Source organism: Oryzias latipes, chromosome 2 (assembly GCF_053564925.1).
Source record: "Oryzias latipes strain Hd-rR chromosome 2, Olatipes_Hd-rR_3.1".
NCBI lineage: Eukaryota > Metazoa > Chordata > Actinopteri > Beloniformes > Adrianichthyidae > Oryzias > Oryzias latipes.
In genome coordinates this window covers 9,260,384-9,279,811 of record NC_136238.1, presented here as the reverse complement: position 1 = coordinate 9,279,811, position 19,428 = coordinate 9,260,384, and the positions used below count along the sequence as shown (strand labels likewise).

Sequence of the window (19,428 nt, the reverse complement as noted above, 5' to 3'; positions counted from 1 at the left end):
AACTCGTCTTAGTGACTAATATTTTTATTTCAAAATAAGAATTTTTGGTAAGGCAGTTTTTCTCGAATAATAGGCAGACTTTTGCTTCTTTAAAGAAAATCTGCGAACATGGTCGGAATTGTTTACTTATTTCTAAGTTTTTGCAGTGTATTGCCTATTTTTTTAAAACACATTTTTAATTCAGTTACTGATAGCAAAGAGAAAAGATTGCAATGGGAAAAACAGTCAATTTTCACTCATGAACTATGATCGTCAAAAGTCAACACTGGAATCTCATAAGATCAGGAACTGCTACGAAACAGGTACATTTACTACAACGTATGCAGAAGTTTCTCAGCTCCTTCAGTTAAGATCCTTTCAGAGGCGGACTTTGGGGAAATTCAGGGTTTCCGCTCCTAAACGAAAACCTGCTGACAGACTAATACATCTTAGAGAATGTAATGAAAGTATGCTGTATTTTAGGGATCTGAAACAATTTGGAGTGTCAGACTATGTAGTTAATTGAAATTAATTAATTACATGCAAATTAGTGCTTTTTTAAAACCATTTATCACATTCTTATTCTTTCGCATTCTCAAACATAAAAAAACATGGGTCCAGGTGGTCACTTGCATGAACTTTTCATTATATATCACTCTCAGTGCATGTTTCAGGCTATGACTGAATTCCCACCCTTCTCCCTAACTATTAAAAAATTATACGGTGCAAATTTTGGATTTTAAAAGCAACTTTTCAACAACTTTTCATGACTCCACTACGTTCTGAAAATTAAAACATTAATGGTATATTAAAAAAAAAATGCATTTGAATACATTTTTTGGTAAAAATTGTTTAAACTCAATGCATAGTGCTCTACATTCGCTAATTTAGTTAGCATCAATGTACACTGGTTTATTGCAGAGACCTCTGGGAAATTTTTAAGGCACTTTATTTTGGAATTGTAGATTCGGACAGCACTAAATGGCGGACTCACTTTGTAGTTTACTATGTGCTGACTAGTGAAGGAATTCGGACATGTATAGCCTCCGTGTCCTAGTATGTGCAACACGCCTTGGGTCCATCATCGCTGCTATGACATCATCACTGCGCGACCTCGCAGCAATCTGGAACTGATGTTTTTGTCTTGTGTTTTTTTATTTATTTTTATTTATTTTTCTTAATTGTTTTCGATTAAAAATAATTCCGCCATGTGGGGTAAAAGTAAAGGTTGGGAGTCTGTTATTAGTTGCTGTTTTTAGTTGTATTTTTTCTCTTTTACTACAGAGTCACAAATTTAAATTATAAGATCTCAAAATGAGCCTTTTCACAGCAATTTTTAGGTTAGAATTAGAATTATAGGTCATGATTTATGTTTTCCAGAAAAATTTCTCGTATGATGGAACTAAAAAATATCAAAGTAAGATGGTTTTCTGATAAAATTGTAATCAAGTACTTTCCTACCAAAGTGCTTCTTGCAAATAAAGTTCCGTGTGGCGTCTTCCGTAGTAGACCAAAAGGAAAAAAGCATTTTGTTGAATCATCCCACATACCAAAAAATGGTGAAAAAAATAAAAAAACACGCCAAATCTGAATGTTCATAAATAAAAGAAGGTAGATCAAAATGTGTTGCCAAAACAAAAATAAAGTTAGAGAAAATATTATGTAACTCCTTTTGAAACCAGGCTTTGGTGGTCATTTGAAGAACTGTAACATGTTGTTTTTCCTAAGAATTTGCTTCAAATACTGAAGAAACTGATAACTGCATGACTTTTTATCAGATAGAGACTTTGATATTTCAACGGGAAAAGACAACCCAAAAAAACACTCCTTTTCTCATCCTCCTCTCTTTTTGAGTCTTTTCCACACAGCTCTGTTCCAGTTTTCCAGCTTAGACGTGGTGTTTACCAGCATTAGCTCAGGGATAGTTTCCTTAGTTTTTGGAGATTTTAAGACTCCTCTGCATTTTGGTCCGTGTCACATCATTTTGTTTTACTGAAATTTAATGATTGCAAACGTCTTTTTACAGCTGGTGGTGTTTGTGGCTCTTTTTAAAAACATGTGAATCAGCCTGAAAGCTTAGATTCCCTGGTTTTGACACTCCTCAATGCTTTTACTCTACAGCATGGACGTTTTCTCCCTTCAGTGCCAACTCACTTTTCCCCTTTTTTACCTGATACATTGTGACTTTGCAGAGTAATAGTGAGTGACAAGTTTCAACAGTGCAATAGGAGAACAAGCTGTGACAGGGTATTTATTTGAAAAATTTAGACTTCAATTTGACAAAATTCTATTCTGGTTTGCTTTGATCAGATGAGCGGCAGGCGGGGAGGACTGTCTCTCGGGGGGGGGAACAGGATAAATTCTCTGGGGAGTCTCACTGCAAAACGGACACATGCATGTTTCGTGGTCTTATTTTACAAAGTGTCACAGCAGATATTCATATGTAGGTAATCGATTTACTAAGGTTGCTAAAGATGAATATAGATACATTGTATTTGCAACAACCAAAACAAAAAAGTCAGTTTAAGTTTCCCAATTGTGATTTGACCCTATAGTTTGGCATAATTGAGCTCAGTTATGTTCTCTTGGTTTTAAACTAATTGAACCAGTTCATTCTAATTGGGTCAAATTATTGCTATCAGCATTTTATTACTGGCCATTGTAAGTGACCAACAGATTGTACTAACAAATTGAGTGTACTCCCCATACTGAGCATCCATTTAATGTATGACTACATCTGACAAAGTAACCCCAATACTCAGTAGTGGTGACCAATTGCCATGAAAATTTGGTTTTAGAGAGGACTTGAATTGGACAAAAACTTGGAATCTCCCGCATACTTTTAGTCTAATCTTAATTATAAAGTCTTTTCATAAAGAACACAGGTGCCAACCTGTACCCACCATAAGCAAGGCGGGATTCAATGTCTTGCCCAAGGTCACTTTGAAACATGGCAGTTAAGGCAAAAATCGAACCTGCAATCTTCTGAATCAGAGGTTGACCCCTCTACCGCTGCGTACTGATTCACAGTATTTTTTCAAGTCAAAGAAAATCCTTGACTGTAGATGAGACCTGGACTGAAAGACCCCTCACTCATTCAGTGCAAATTATTCAAGTTATAAACTGACCTATCATATGACCGAAAAAAAATAGATGGTTTTGCGTCAAACATTCGAGCTGCTTATAGTGGAAGGGATGTGGTCTTCTAAAAAGATCACTCCTGATTGGAGACAGTGGTTGCCATAGAAATGAAGACTCAGAATGATTTGGACCAATCACTGCTTACTGAAAATTTCTGGTTCAAACATGGAGATGGCCATATCACGAAAAAGTGGTGACTGAATATAATTCATTTAGTTGGAAAAATAAGTAAGCTTCAGTAATAGGTGATGCCACACTTACTCAGTCCTGTTTTCTTATACAGTCAATGGGTAAAATGAACTTCATTTTGGCACAAATTGTCACTATGGCAACCTAAAGCTACCAACATAAGTAGGTTTCATCTGTGACTCTACAAACATAACTCAGTAGAAAGAAAATGGGAGGAAAAAAAAAACTTTAAAGCTGTTAGTGAGGTGTTAAAGCTAAAAAAAAGAAGAAAAAATGTTTTTAAAACCTTTTTGGAACAAATCTGCCACATGGCCCTTTTAAATTGGCAAGTCTCAACAGGGATTTTTGGACTCTTGTCTGATGACTAACTGGACTGGTGTAACATACGCCTACTATGTGACATCTCTCCTTGTATTTGAGGTTGTTGGAAATGGTTAACCAACAGCGACCATGTAAATAAAACATCAAACCGAACTGGGCTCAAGGAGATGATAGCCTTTGGTGGCTTGTTTTATATTTTAAAAATTGCATTGTGATAACGGAAATGCTCTTCTTATTCTTTTTTCTCTGTGGATATTGTATCAACAAATCAGTTAATACTAATACATTCTGCATTGTTGTGCATAACATGAGTGTCAATCCCGTTTGGTTGAATGTACGTTTAGGATGTGTTTAGTCATTTAAAGATTCATAAAAATAAAAATAGCTTCTATTCAGGTTTAAACCAGGAAAAAAAAAAGATAGTATGACCTTTTTCCACCAGTCCTTTATCTTCTCAAATGAAGTATTTTTATGGTTTGTTTTAATTTACAGATGTCCATGTTGGAGAACTTGCTGGGTGTTTGCTCCCACTGTCCCCTGAAGCCTCTGCTTTAGACTATTCCCTCGCATCAGTCAGCCGGTGATGGATGGCTTAATTAAGGTGAAAGACAATGAGTGAGTGCTTTTTATTGTGTTGGGTCTCAGTGGTTTGTGACAAAAAAAAAAAAAAATGGATTGCTCTTTCAAAACCCTTTCTCCTTGGGGAAATGTCACGTACAGTGTTGTTTAAATGCATCTATGTGGCCTTAGTGAAACAACACAGTCGTGTGCACCTGTGGCATTTCCATGTGTCAGTGGGAAGCAAGACTAAAAAGAGCACATTAATAGCACCTTGGTGGTTGTTTTGTTAGTTTACTCACACCAGGACATCTTAATGAAATGTTATGTTTGCTCAAAAGGACAAGATGTTATTTTCGTCTTCTCACATCACTGGTGTCACTTTCACAATTAAAGCAAACACTCTGTGCAAATAGCATCATTGCTGTTGGAGAACTGTATTACCCACACATATCTGAGCACATGGTATCCCCTCTCAATGTTCCTGTGCCACCTCTTCCACCCCCTCCCTGCACACAAGGAGAATCTTAACTCCTTCAGGTGTTTCAAAAATAGGCGAGATCAAGGAGAACATGATGTCTTTCAGAAGAGGTTAAAAAAAGGGTAATTGACAGACGAGAAAAGATGCTTTCCATCTCCATTTTTATGGGACTCAAACCACTCTACTCTGGTGAAAACCCAGTCAGGTCGTCGACGCCACAGAGAGTGAAAAACGAAGATAGCCCGCCATTTTCTTATTTATGGAGTCGGTTGGGTTGCTATTTCACACAAATCGTTCATTTGTGGTACAGGCACCAAATTAACCATGGATGTACCTCAGGATCCTTTCTTTCAGAAAAGGATGTTAGCCACAAGAAAAATCCAAAGTGGCAGACATTTGTAAATATGGCGGTCAAACATTCAATTGTTCCAAAAATATTTCGTATCTTTATGCCCCAGGCACAACCATAAAATCTTGAATTACTTGAGGCTAACGTGCTGTTCTAAAATCGGATCCTAAGATGCATCCATGCCAAATTTGCGGCTTGTTTGATTATGTAATGCACAAATGTTACTTAAAATAATGCACGATTATGTTAATAACCAGCTCCACCATATAAAACGGTACCAATAAATAAAAAGATCTTTGTTGTGTCTGTTACCTCATCCCCAGTTAAGCCTCGTTTCCACTGAGCTGTAGGGTCTGGTACGGTCCAGTATGGTACGGTCCAGTCCTGCACTTTGAGCGTTTCCATTATAAAATGGACCCATTAAGCTGGGCCGATTAAAATAATTATTCAGAACTGCAATTTTGAGCTATTTTTTCTCAATGTATCTCCCCCATCATCATAATAAAAATGCCACAAGAATATGTTTAAGAAAAAAAAATCACGAACAGATGATTTACATCGAAGTGAGATGCTTTTGTACTTGCAGCCCTCACCACACTGGATCATCCCATCCTCCCAAAAAATGGGAATAATTCAAATTCTGCCTGTTTATCTTTTTTTTCATTTGTGTAAATTCATAAAGGTTTTTCTGCCTTTGAGTTTAGCCCCCTGTTTCAGAAAAAAACACTAAAAACAAATGAAAGCCAAACTGTTGTTTTTGTTTGGTTGCTTTTTTGTTTTTTCAGTTTCCGCACCATCAGAACTTCACCAAAGGTCTTTGAAAAGTTTCTTTGCGGCTGAGCTGGAGGAACACGTACAGATGAAGGACCGATGCGAGTGGAGTTGCCTACTGCAGCCTGTGAAAGTGTACGGTTATTTACAGCTGTAGCTCTTGGGAGGGGGGCTGCAGGGGAAGGCAGCGGCTGACGTGGGAGCTGCCCAGCACAGACACAGCCTCCAGCTCCTGGACAGTGCCCATATCAGAGCAGCAACTGCTGGTTCAACGCCTTGTTTAAGGGCACTGGCATGCTAATTAGCTGGCAAGAGAAGGGAGCAGCTTCAACTCTTTTGGAGTGACTTGCTGCCCTACATTTTTCACTTCTTTGCCTTTTTATGTTATCATCAGCTCATCACCAGTAACCTCTTATCCTCCATCCTTTTATATTTGCTTCACATCTCCCTACTCCCCCACTGTACTTTGTGCCTTTTTCTCCTGTTCTGCTTCCTTTCTTCTTCCCCTTCTGAATCATCCTTTAAATAATTCTTTCTGTATTGAGTTGCATTTATGTAGATTTTTTTTTTTCTCTTTTCTCCTCCGATTGAAGGCACTAGCCTTAAAGCTCAAGTTCCTGGCAGGACTTGTTTTACGCCAGCCCTCTATTTTTCCATTTGTTTCCTGCCTTTCCTCTGCTCTCAAGAGGTTCTGCTGCTTTTTCTTCGTTGCGACTCCATGCGAGATTACAGTGCTCCCACGTTTGATGTGCTGCCAAAAGGCATGTGTGTCTCTTTCCACATTTCTGACCATTTGTATCCATCTTCTTCCCTATCTCTTGCTCGTCACTAACGCCTACTGCTCAGACCTACATTTGTTCCACGATGGGTTCTCTCGGCACATACGAGCAGAAGCCCAACGTGACATTACAGCATTTGTTTACACCTCCAGATCTGACTATAATTTGAAGCTTTACAATGAATGAATTACAGCACAGTTATTCTGAGCTCGTTTCAGATTGACAAAAAAAAAGAAAGTGGAGTTCTCTGCTTCGATGAGCCCAAAGCCCAATACTGCTTAGGCCAACCTCGTCTTGCCAGCTTTTACAAGGCTCAGGTGTCTTCTATTTCCCTTAGCATCCCAGAAATACTTTGCGAGATCAGTATATCCATAATTCAATATCTGATCAATATAAATGTGGACATCACAGTGGTGTAGGGGTTTAACACTAGCACATAGGCTTTAGTTCAAATTCTGACTGGATCCCTTTCTGAGTAGGGTTTTCTCCAGGCAATTTGGCCACCTCTCACAGTCCAAAAACACATTTCACAGACTATCGGTAACGGAAATTTGTCCCCCCTATGCCTTCAGACTGAAAAAATACATCGATGTATGTGGACTGAATCCACTTAATTTGGTCCTGATCCAGTCCGGAACCTTGTGCTTGGTCTGTATTCAGACTGTCCTTCAACCAAACATTTCTGTTTGGAAACAAGGCTTGTAAACAAGCAAAGTGACTAAAGATCGTTTCAGTCATTGGCCAGGAATTAGGAGGGTAGGGAAAGCAACGAGAGAAAGAATAATGGAAGACCTACACTGTTGGGATAGTTCGCACACAGCCCAGGACTAGAGGCTCTTGACGTTGAGTGATGACAACTGGACTAAAAATCGTATTCTTAAAAGTTGCTTCATCATTCAGTCTGAACTGATGACAGACTTATGAAGCAAATTGCGTTATTGGCAAAACCTTTCAAGTAAGAAGATTTTATGTCCAATTGCAACGATCCAACTACTGGATAAATGAGGACCTTCACCGAGGGACAAGCCAGTTATTTTTTTTTCAGTCTTGATTTCTTGCAAGATCTGGCTTTTCGGCAAAATTAGCTGTGCAATGCTGTAGATTTTATATGTTTTGTTCAATCTGCAACCAATAGATCTGACTCTACTGAGCTGTTGTGATGGACAGTATAATAGTCAGTAATCTACTGGGCACGACTTCCTTTCATTAACCCTTCCTTTGCATAGGATTCTCTGATAAACATGAAATCAAACAGGTGGAATGACAGCACAGATCCTTATAGTCTATTTTTTAAATATCCATCCATCACTGTCGAATTTCTTTCTACTAGCTAAAATATGTGGAAAAACAACCAAAATATCTCAACCAAACACGGATCTGTTTTCATGTAATACTCGTCTCATTTTTCTCTGCTGGTAATTCCAATACATAAACTGCTGTACAGTAGAGTCTAGTTTTGTCTTTTGCGCTCAAAGCAAAAGGGCCCCAGCTGTCTGACACAACAATATGTTAGTCTTTAGCACTGGGGAACACGGCTTCTTATGACTCTTTTCAACATACCGCTGGTTGGACCAGCCTTGCCTGTCAGGATAACAAAGTATGGAGGCGTTGTGGCAGCGGGAGCCGCTCTTTGACTTTCTGACTAAGACACAGAGTCAGCACATTTGATTTATTCAGGCTTTTCTTGCTGCATGTTGTCAGTCAGTCAGGACAAGGTTCACCTCTTGGCAGATAAAAATTGGAAAAAAGTCACTTCCAAATGGCCCGATCTGTCAAGTGGAAATGTGAGTATTCAGCGGTGAGAATTAATTTTGACGGAAGCAAAAGCTTGAAAGTTACTTTGATAAGAATCACAAATTAACCCGATTTTTTTTTTAAATGGAGTTGTTGGCTTGAAGCTTTTGTCACTGATAATCATGTTTTTTGGGGGAAAAAGCATTAGCACGTTAGATTGAAGCATTTGAAACAAGAACATTTTTTAAACTGGACTGCTGCAGATGGTTACCCTCACACTGACGATAGTTCATCCAAGTTTAATTCCTAAAAAAGTGTGTCTTCCTAGTGTTAAAGCTCACCTGAGCTCTGATGGGGACCAAACAACTGAACTCCCTCGGATGATTCTGCTTATTTGGCCCCACCTAATTGAACAAAGCCCTTGTGACTGTTCTAGTGTGAAAACAACCCAATTTTGTGTTTCTGTTGAAAGCTCTTTTTTCAGATTATTCTTCCTTAATAGCGAGTTTTTCCTTAACACCAGGGGCATCAAACTCCAGGTCTCAAGAGTCGGCATCCTGGTGGTTTGCCAGAAATCATGTCTTATTTGCTGCTGATAACCTGGATCAGGTGTGTTTAGCCATTAAGGAGCTTCAGTGGCAGGTTGGTTGGAAAACGTGTTGGACGAGGCCTAGAATTCTGACACCCCTACTCTATATGGTTGCTCAAGTGCCTGGTAGATGCAGTTTTCTGTTCCTTCAAATAGGCCATGAATAATATGATGGCTTTTTTGGGGCTTTATTGGAATTGTCTGGACAAAATTGGATTCCAATTATCTCATACAATTAATCTGATTATAAAACCTATCTAGAAGTTTAGTTTGTTGCCTTTTTCTACTCTATTTGTGTTTCTTTGAGACAAGCTGTATTTGGCATTGTCCTTTTCAAAACAAACTGACAGAAAATGGATACAATACCTAAAAAAAAAACACACAACATTTGGTTCAATCCACTGTCACAGATATCTGTGACCACAAACCAGTAAAACCCAGCATGCACTGGTGGCTCCCAGCAGCTTAAGCCTTATCATCCCAGCTCACAGGCCCTGCTGCGACTTCCTATCCTTAGCTCTATAATTGTAGGTGCCAGATATCCCCCTAAAATAATCCACTGCAGTTCTGTTTAACATGTTTTGTAAATCAAAATAAGCACATTATTTTAATGCTCCAGCAGAAGCAGACTTTTCCTACCAGTGGGAGGAATGCACCCAGTCTGCTTTAGCTCAATCTACCCGCTGAAATAAATATCAAGTAGGAGGCTGTTATGGTGAAACATAACACAAATTTGATATGCTTCTTATAAATTCCTCCTTCTTCCATTAAATTGTGGCGTGCTGCCATGTAGCAGCGCAAATTAGGTTTGCCCTTTTAACTGTACAACCATGTAGTGACATATAAAAGGAGGCGTGATGCCCATTTTAATGGAATACTCAAGTTTCAAGGCACAGCTGGATGGAATATAAATTACAGTACATGTAATTGAAATAAAGGGCTGAAGCATGCAGTCATTTAAAAAAAAATCAAAAGGCTAACACAATCCTTGTGTTTTCCCAGCTTGCATTTATTACCGCGCCACATCTTGGGACTTGAGTTATGCTGCACACATGCTGGGGTTAATAGTGTTTAAAGACAGACGTCTTGCGCAAAGACTCTGATGTGCGCGAGGGTCCATTTTGAGATGACAAACATCTTGGGCTGAAAGAGAGGATGTGCTCACTGAAGCAGCTGATGCCATTGATCGGTGCTGTAGCCGAGCAGCACGGAGCGGCAACCTTGGTTACACTCTACCGACAAAGCTAAGCAGGCAACGCACACTGTCAACTTCAGTGACAAGGGGGTTGGAACAGATTCATTACAAAATGGTCTTTTTTTAGGGAAATAAAGTCTTAGTTTTAAATATGCTATAAATAAGTAGCATCTAGTTAGATTTCATGTAAAAAAAAACAAGTTTTTGTAAGTAAAGGAGAGGCTTCTCTACCATCTACCATGCAGGCTAGGTGTTTAAAGTCCCACTCTGATCATCTTTTGATCTATTTTCAAAACGTTCCCAGTGGTCTTTTAATTATGACTATACCATTTTAGCCAAAATGTTGTTGTTGTTTTCTCGGACACAGTTTCTGCAGAGCAGCACAAGATCATTAGAAATTCACCTCTAAGGTAAGGGGGTCGTCCACTGGCATGGAGCGACCCCCTTTAGTGAGAGGTCTCTGTTTACATGCTCTTCTGCTAGCTTACAGCCTTTCACACCACCAACTTAACATTACCAGTGCAACAAAAATAGCAAGAAATATCTTTCTTTTTTAACCGAATGCCAGATCAGACGAGGAAAAGGAAGTTGTACATGGATGTAGTTTGAACATAACTCATCGTTTACTCTTCATCACAAATATCATTTTTTCAAATAGTATTTTTTTACCTGCTCCTACTTTGCAACAAGTTAAATAAAGAAATAGTCAGAAATACAATTCTAAGCCTAACTTTCTTAATAAATGTCTCCTATCATCAGAAAAATGCCACAAGGTCATGTTAAAAAAAAAAAAATCATTGAAGTCTTTGAAAGTACAGATTTAACTCAAGCTTACAAATCATTTTAATTATTTCTGTAAATGTTTTATTCATGTTTGAATTATTTTAAACTGCTTGTTTTATTTTATTTATTACATTTTAGTTGGAAATAGCATCTAAATACCAATTTTTACCCCAAATATAATGGTAAAGATTTTTTTTTCTAAAAAAGCCTTAAAAATGGTGTCTTCAAGTATTTACAGACTACACCTCACTTTTCAGAAAGCATAAAAAAATTGGTTAAAAATTTGCTTTTGGATATGAAATTGAAAGTGTTTGGGAACCTGACTAAAAGTTTGTTTTCTTTTAAAAAATGTACTGCAACTAGCTAGCGAGTGGTTGCTATATAAACTGCCCCTGGCTCCAGTAAACCCATCTGTCCATCTTCGTTCGCTAATCTGGAGCCAGGTCGTTGGGGCAGAAGTCTGTGCAGAGATGAGCAAAGTCTCTGCCCAGCTGAAACCCATCGTCCCTCCGGTGTGTCTTGGATCTTCTCCAGAACCTCCTCCTGGTGGGACGTGCCCGGAATACCTCCCACGGGAAGCTTCCAAGACACTTTCAAAAGAGATGCCTGAGCCACCTCAACTGGCCTATGTTTATGTGGAGGATCAGTGGCTCCCCTCCAAGCTCCTCTCTGGTGATTGAGCTCTGCACCTTATCTCTGGGGGAGCAGCAGGCCCTCCCTGTGGAAGAAACTCATTTTAGCTGCTTCTACCTGGGATCTTATACTTGTGGTCATGACCCAAAGCTCATGACCAAAAGTGAGGATGGGAACATAGATTAACCAGTAAATCAAGAGCTTTGCCGTTCAACTCATCTCCTTCTGAATATAATGGACCCAATACAGAAATTCACCTGTCAATCTCTATCCGTAACTCACTCAGGAACAAAACCCAAGATACTTTAACTCCTCCACTTAGGGCAGGATCTCTGCCTCTAAGCCTCCAACTTAAGGTCTTTTTACTCAACAAGTAGGAGGAAATCCGTAGTGACAATAAAAGCTGGGCTGCCCATTGGTTTGCATTAAACCCAGTTTGCAAATCCACTGACTTTGATGAGTGAAAAAGCCCAGTGGGATTATTTTAACTATTTGTTGGTTTCTAATTAGTCACCCCCCCCCCCCTCAATTTTTATGTTACCTAGAATAAGTAAACACAAGTTAATGGACATGACAGAGAAGACTAAAACGTGCATATCTTCAGAATCAGGCAATTGAACAAGTTCAGGAGGTTAAACTGTTGGGTATGACACTAGTTTTAACAATATCATGAGTAGCATTGTTTATAAAATGATAGGAACATTTAGACGATTAGATGCAACGCTAACATGTCAACAGAAACAAGTAGAAGTCCAAACAAGTCCAGTCTTCAGTCTTACTTGGACCACTGTTCTGTTGTTTCGTCAAGTGCAGCCAAAAAATAACTTAAACACCCACTCCAAATACGATTGAGTTTTTAGTGTTTATAACATGTTCTTGTAGCATTGATAAAGATCGTATTTGTGACGTAGAAAACATGCTAGTTGAACCACAAGCTCCCCGCAAACCTCTGATGGTGCTGAATGGGACAAAAAGACTGGCTTTAGCATGTCCTTTTAAGACTATTAACTGGATGCATCAAAGTCTTTCATGGTCTTTTCATGGAGTCAATGACACACTTGGTGCTGTCTGTATACATCATCTTCGCATTGCAGCCATGGATGTCCTATATTTATATTGTCAACTTTACTTAAAATTCTTGTAAATACCTGTGTATTTTTAAAAGTTGACCCCAGGAAGAGTGGTTTTTACATTGGTAAAAACACGAATAGGGATACTTAAATAAACACATAAACATTCATGTATGTAATTGAATCATTTAACTACAGTGCCTAAACAATTAGAGTAAGTAATTGAAATTAATTTGTAGAATTATGTCTTGCTGTACAGTTTTTTTCTTCCTCTAGTGAAGAAAAACTTTTTTGATTGTGTAAGAAGCCATACATTTAGTTACGAAGCATCAGGAAAAAATAAATAAACAAAAATAAACGCTAAAGGAAACAAACATTTTACAAGCTCCAACCCCACATGGATTCAATATCACATCTACTCACAGTTGAAAGAGGCTTGGTGCGAAATGTCAAAGTGGTGCAAATCTGGCAAATCTTATGCCAGGCTTTTTCTTTCACAGCTCTGTTTAGATAAATGGAAGACTTGATGTCATATAATTCAGACTATACATAAGCCGTAATTATTAATGTTTTCTTCATGATCGATCAAACAATTGGCTCTTCTGTGTATTAAAAGGACATTACCAATAGCACGTCCTTACCAAATCCCAAAACTGGTTCAACTTTCACCCCGAGTTCAATGGCTTGTATGTAGAGCCCAGAAACGAACTTAAAAACTAGCATAGCAACACGTGATCTTGAGAGTTTTGAACGCGGAAGACCAAAACACACATTAATACACATTTTCATAGACTCTTCATTAGAAGTGGTTGCTTGAACGTGCATTTTCAAGGATGTTGTAAATGAATGTAGCATTAGGATTTGACCTTCCCAGGTTGTCAGGGTTACTGACAAACTTTTAACGGTTATTGGGTTTTCTTTTTTCTTTTTCTTTTTGCAAAGCCAGTTTCAAGCACATTTTACAACGTCTCCTCTTAGTCTGGGATACTGTGATGTTTACTGCTTACTTCTCCTTCCCCGGTGGACCACTATGTTCCAACTGACAGGACGCACAATGGAGGTTTTTCTATTTTCTCACTTAATAAAGCAGGTGAATGAAGGCTTTTCAGATTCTGCTCGCTGGTTTGTTGCTTTTCCTTGTTATGTGCACAAGCTTCAAGTGACACGTCGCACCAAGGGGGAAAGCGATTTTAACGTACGAGTCCAACCGCGTGACATTCTAAACATGTTTGTCTTTGCGGTGCGTCTCCTGTGTGCACAGATGACAAAGTTAGAAAGACAGTGTTGTTCCAGCCTTTCAACCTGATGTTTTTCTTTGCGTCCGCTGCCACTGAAGCTTTGTATACTTTGCAAGGTTTTGTATTTATGAGGCAACAGGTTGGCTGCTGTCATTTGTCCAGCGACAAAAACACAAGAGTCATTTTCACAAATGCCAAAGGAGGAAAAAAATACCGTCTCCAGGTTAAGCATTTTTTCTTTTCCTTTCGTCATGGCAGTCTTTCTTCTTTTTGTTTGTTTTCAAATCCATTTCTATTTTCAATCAAACAAAAGTTGCTTTTGATAGAGGTACAAAGGCAAACATCTTTTTTTAGTTTAAATTTTCTCTTCAATTAGATCCACATTCAAATTCTGACTTAGAAAAAAAAGGGAGAGAAAATAATGATGGAAATTCGAGTCATCAAAGTCACTTTATTAGCTGTATCCAGGTAGTCTACTTTTATTTGGGAAAAAAAAGGAAACAAAATTATTATAAAAAATAAAAAAGACTCCTGCAAACCTTTCTTTAGAGAAGACAGACTAAAATCTCCTTGCGTATAAATAAAACAAAGAAAGCTTTCAAGTTGTCTTTAAACACTGATTACCTGTCTCTGGTCTTTGTTAGAATAAGCTTTTTAATCTTGTAGCAGGACAAAAGACAAAGCTTTTTGGAAAAATCTGAGTATATCTTCAGAGCCATGAAGGTTTTATTGATTAAATTGGTAGAAAAAATTAAGATGAGACATGAATCACTAATTCCAAAAGGATTGGTAGAAATAAATGCGTTGCCCTGTCCTCCTTAATGTCACTGAACGACATTAAAATTGACTAATAATTCAGAACAAAAGGAATCAAATCCTTTTAAATATTGCTATTTTAACCAGGTTTTCAGAGTGAATGTAGCTTGCTGTTTGGAAAATCTAAAAAATCTCTTTTAAAAGTTAATCTATGCTCATTTGAACATGACAGGTTTGTTTCCGGGAGGAAATAGGGATCAAAAAGTCAACTATTCATATAAAAGTGGAACATTCATTCACACGAAACACAAGAACCTCCTTGAAGCGGAAATCCACATTTTTTTTTTAGCTTGTCCTGTCCAACAGCTGGGCAGACAGATGAGAGCTGAAGGGGGATAATGGGATAATGAGTCTTCAGACAAATCAGAGGTATGTCTGAATAAACCCCTTTTGTAATCGAGGCCAAACTTTATTCATTTTAATCATATTTGAAATTATTTTGTGTTAGACCGGACGGAAAAGGAAAGAAGGGAAGAAGAGAGAGGGATGTTGGGGGGGGATAGGAGGGTGATCATAGGAGGTGGGGGGGGGGGGGGGGGGGGGGATAAAACCATGAAGCAGCATAAAGCAACAAGCTACTGGATGTTTATCATTATGGTAATTCAGATGTAATACAAATCTCAAAGGGCGGGGCCTGTCCACACACACACTCAAATGTTAAACACACCTGCTAGCTGCAAAAATGTCCACATGTCAACATGTACACAATACAGACAGTGTTCACACATGCATACTTATGCCTTCAAAACAACTAGTGTGAGATATTTCATTCAATCAATCACGCAAACTATTAGTGCAAAGGTGAGCTAACACCTGTGCTTAAGTGAGTGTTTATGTTCTTCTAAAATGGATGGTGGAATGTGAAAAGAAGGAGGGAAAGTGCCCAGCCACCCCCACACCAAGACCCCCGCAGCAGCAGCCGCCGCAGCTGCCGCAGCCAGAACCCCCAAGGCCACACGGCAGCAAGCAGAGAACAATCGCCCCCCGGGCGATCACATCCGCCACCCTGGCCAGGGCCAGCAGGACCGCCGCGAGGCCCGCAGCGCCAGAGAGCAGGGAGGCACGGGGGGAAAGAGAGTGCCGCCCCAGCCCAACCAGGAGAGCAGCCCCCCCGCAGCGCCAGGAGGGCCCAACGCCGGGCCCCACCCGAGAAGGGTGCCCACAGCCCCAGACGAGCACCTCATCACCACCCAGGAGTTCTGGGCGTCCCCCCGCCCCAACCCCAGGTACGAGCCAGGACCCCCCTAGGGAGACCCGCTCCGGGCTCCAGGCAGCCACCCACCCGGCCCATGGTTGGTCCAGAAAGGAGCAAGGCAGGGGCCGGCCGCCCCCGCCCAGGAGGGGGGCACCCCGGGGAAGAGGGGGGCCGACGAGGGGTGTTGTAAACATGGCCCGACCAGGCTCGGCCACAGTTCGAAATTTGGCGAGACCCAGCACCCGGGGGCAAGGACCAGAACCCACCCCTCAGGGACACGGACACCCCCAGCTCAGGTGTGATGTGATCCCCGGCTTCTGGCCTTGCCAGAAAGCTCAGGGACCCCCCCCCCCCCCCCTTTGTGGAGAGAGTGCCGCCGGAAAACCAGCACCCAGGGGACATGGACGCCTTTGCCAAGGGTCCAGTACCCCCTACCAGGGATTGGGTAGGGGACAGATGGTCCAAGGTCCCACCTTCCTTGCGAAATGCGTGTGTGTGTGTTTGGGAGGGTGTGTGTGTGCATGTGTGTATGTTGGAATGTATATTTTGAGGGGTGAAGGGTGTGTGTACTAGGGGGGGGAAATAAAATTGGCGGGTAGGGCACTGAGGGGACATCTCCTGATTACTCACAAGGATGTCCCATCACTCTCCCCACAAAGAGGGGAGGCCCACTCCATGCAGCAACCACGGGAGGGGGACCACTGCCAAGTAGCCCCCGCCAAGGTGCATCGCAGGCTAAACCCCCCACCCCCTCACCCTATTATGAGATTATATGAGGAAGGGGGTAAATTGGGGACAGCTGGTAGACAGCTGGAAATCCACATTCTAATAGTCTTGTGGATCTTTTTCTTCTTCCCTCTTCTCCAACCATTTAAAAATGGATGGCTGGCACTTTTACTTTAGTCCCCTGGAGACTAAAGAAACAATTGCTCCTCTTGCTCAAAACTGCAGGCCCATCTCTCCTGCCATTTCCCTCACCAAGGTCTGTCTTGTGTCTGTTTGGAATAAAACTTTTTTTTCTTTTTTTCTTTACCCACCATCAAGAGCACAGTGCTCCATTAACAGACACAGCGAGACCGCAAATGAATTGCTGCACTGTCAGTCGAAAAAGGTTGAAATGCTTGTTTCTGTCATTGGCGTTATATTTTAAATATGTTGTTCTGCCGTCAAGGATAACTATGCATACAGAAATATAAAATATGAATGGATTAGAAGCAATGGATATTGATGGCAGTGTTTCTAAGTGCGGCCATTGAAGTTCCGTAATTAATCTGAGGACTTAATGTCAGATAACTTTTAGTTTTAAAAAGGTCTCTTGTTTTTACTAACAAAGTGTTTTCTTTGTATCTTTTAGGGGGATCTATGGCAAAAATCAGGTTAACAATCTTTGGTTTGTAAAAAATCTGAGATTAAAAGTCAAATAAAAATTCTAAGTCTGATTTGATCAACATGTATACACAACTTCTATCAGTATTGGCACTAAGCATGAATTCCTCTATAGGTTAAATTATTTCCGTATTGCATGCTTTTATGTTTGTGTCCTGAATTTACTGGAATTTAACCAGCTGACAAAATCATTTTTCTCAATAAACATCTCATGCTGTATGGCTTGTATTCCAGCTTTCTTGTTTTCTTCTTCCCTTTGACAACACGTTTTTTGGGTCTTAAAGCAAGGTAGAATAGCCCTATATACACCATTTACTGTCATGATATCACTAGACTTGGCAGACCCAAATGGTGGCACCCGGAAGAAAAACCAGGAGAACGTTACGTAAGTAGGATGATTTGATTTACAGTCTGTAAGTTCAGTGGCAAACTTGAAGGCAAAGTTCAGATGGTAAATGGTAAGATGCGGATCAGGAATCTTGGCTAGGAGGCAAGATGTGGCTGGAGGGTTCGGCAGTGGCCGATCTGGAGGGCTTGACTTGAACTGGATCTGAGGCGAATACGAGGAGCATGGAATAATGACAGGTGGGCACTCGTGAGGTATCTTTTCCTGTAGGTGAGGCGTAAGGAGAAAATTAGCGAGAGGAAACAAAGCATCATCAAAATGCGTGAGGCGACCAGACTATGCACCGTACAGTAAAAACGAACTGGCGATGAATACTGGAACTGGATCTCCTTAAGAGGGCTGCAGGCTGATGAGGTGAGTGGTCATAGCTGGTCTCTTCAGGAACAGAGCAGAGACGGGAGGGGGAGGAGAGCTGCCAGAGACACCATGACATTTACTATGTATTTATTTACAGTTTTTCTGTCTTTAGTCTGGTGAATTCACCTTTTAAATGAATAGATAATTTTTCGTTTTTTGCCATTTTTAAAGCTTTTCATTGGAAGTGGTAGGTTGAACGCCGGCGTGATTGTAGCATCATCTGCCGCTCTGCAGAAACTATGTTCTATAAAAAGACAGTCTTTTTAATGTTTGCAACATGCATTCTAATCACAATTAAAAGGCCGCTTGGCCTTTAAAATCACTTAGGGGGGGGGGGGGGGGGTCGGAGTGGGTCTTTTAGATGGCAGATACTAAAACAGCAGCCCTGCGTGAAGCCCTCGTTTTCATGTTGCTGTATTCATGAATTAGAAGAGGAGCAAGAAGAAGGTCAGTCTCAGAAGGAGCGGTGCTGTCGATCACAGAAAGCCGTTGATTCTCTTTGATCGCTGACTTTCAGAGCTGACAGCACCTCATAATTAGAGAAGTGGAGGGGAAAACAAACCCAAAAAAAAACCCCAGCATGTGTGAATGCATAACTTACGGCCTCGACCTCAACTCGGTCAGCTACCCCGACAATCATTTTTACACCTCCTGCCAACGCGTCCTGGCGCTCCCTCCTCCCATTCACCTCCTTTTTCTGCCTGTGACGCAATCCTGTTGCTATGTCGTTGTCATTCAGCGCAGAGGAATCACCACCCCCCCCCCCCACACACACACACATACCCCCTTCATCCTGGTGCTTTTATTCAAGCGCATCGAAGTGTCACCTCCCACTTTGAACATGTGATTTGTGATCCGACGTTGTGTTTAATTTATTTGCATGCCAGCGTCAGACTCATAAGTCTCTGCCAAGGTTGCCTGACATTGGAGCTCGCGTCAGTCTTGTTGAGCTGAAACAAGCCCGTCTGCTGAGTCAGGCTCCCTTCAGCAAAGAGGCTTCAAAGTGCATGAGGGGGGGGGGGGGGCAGAGACAGATAGAGAACGACGGCAAAGATTGCAGCAAAACAAGAGGGTGGGCTTTGACTAGCAGTGTTTTGATTTCATCACATTTCTTCATCCTAGCAGCGCTGCTAAATTAAACCCTGCTTCATGCCAGGTAGGGGCGATGTAGACAATGACAGGCTCTGTGGTGAAAAGCGTAGAGTAGGGGAGTCGGAAGGAGGAGAAAAAAAAAAAGGAGGATACAGTGGAACTGAGCTCGCTGGAGTCTCATTACTCTCCTCCTGTGATCTCCCTCCCGTCAAGGATGCTGAGTAGAGCTTTGTTGAGTCAGAGAGATATCCAAGGGTAGGAGGACGGAAATAAACAAAAACATTTCCAAAAGATCCAAAACAGATGGCAACCAGCCTCGAATGCAGAGAGCAATAGTCAGACAAACAACTCTGCAGCCTAGACCTT

The 19,428-nt window shown here is 40.8% G+C and overlaps 1 protein-coding gene across 3 annotated transcripts in view; it reads left to right on the top strand.

Annotated features, from left to right (window-relative positions):
- slitrk5 (SLIT and NTRK like family member 5) overlaps positions 1 to 14,316 on the top strand; it is a 162,863-nt gene extending 148,547 nt beyond the window's left edge. For 2 of the 3 annotated variants that reach the window (XR_013654064.1, XR_013654062.1), the window contains 2 exons: positions 4,123 to 4,245; positions 5,804 to 14,316. The gene's annotated coding sequence lies outside the window, so the exon portion shown is untranslated. Of the gene's footprint in view, positions 1 to 4,122; positions 5,738 to 5,803 lie in introns of those variants that run through there. The other variant, XR_013654059.1, reaches the window with a different exon arrangement.
- Positions 14,317 to 19,428: the final 5,112 nt, after the last annotated feature.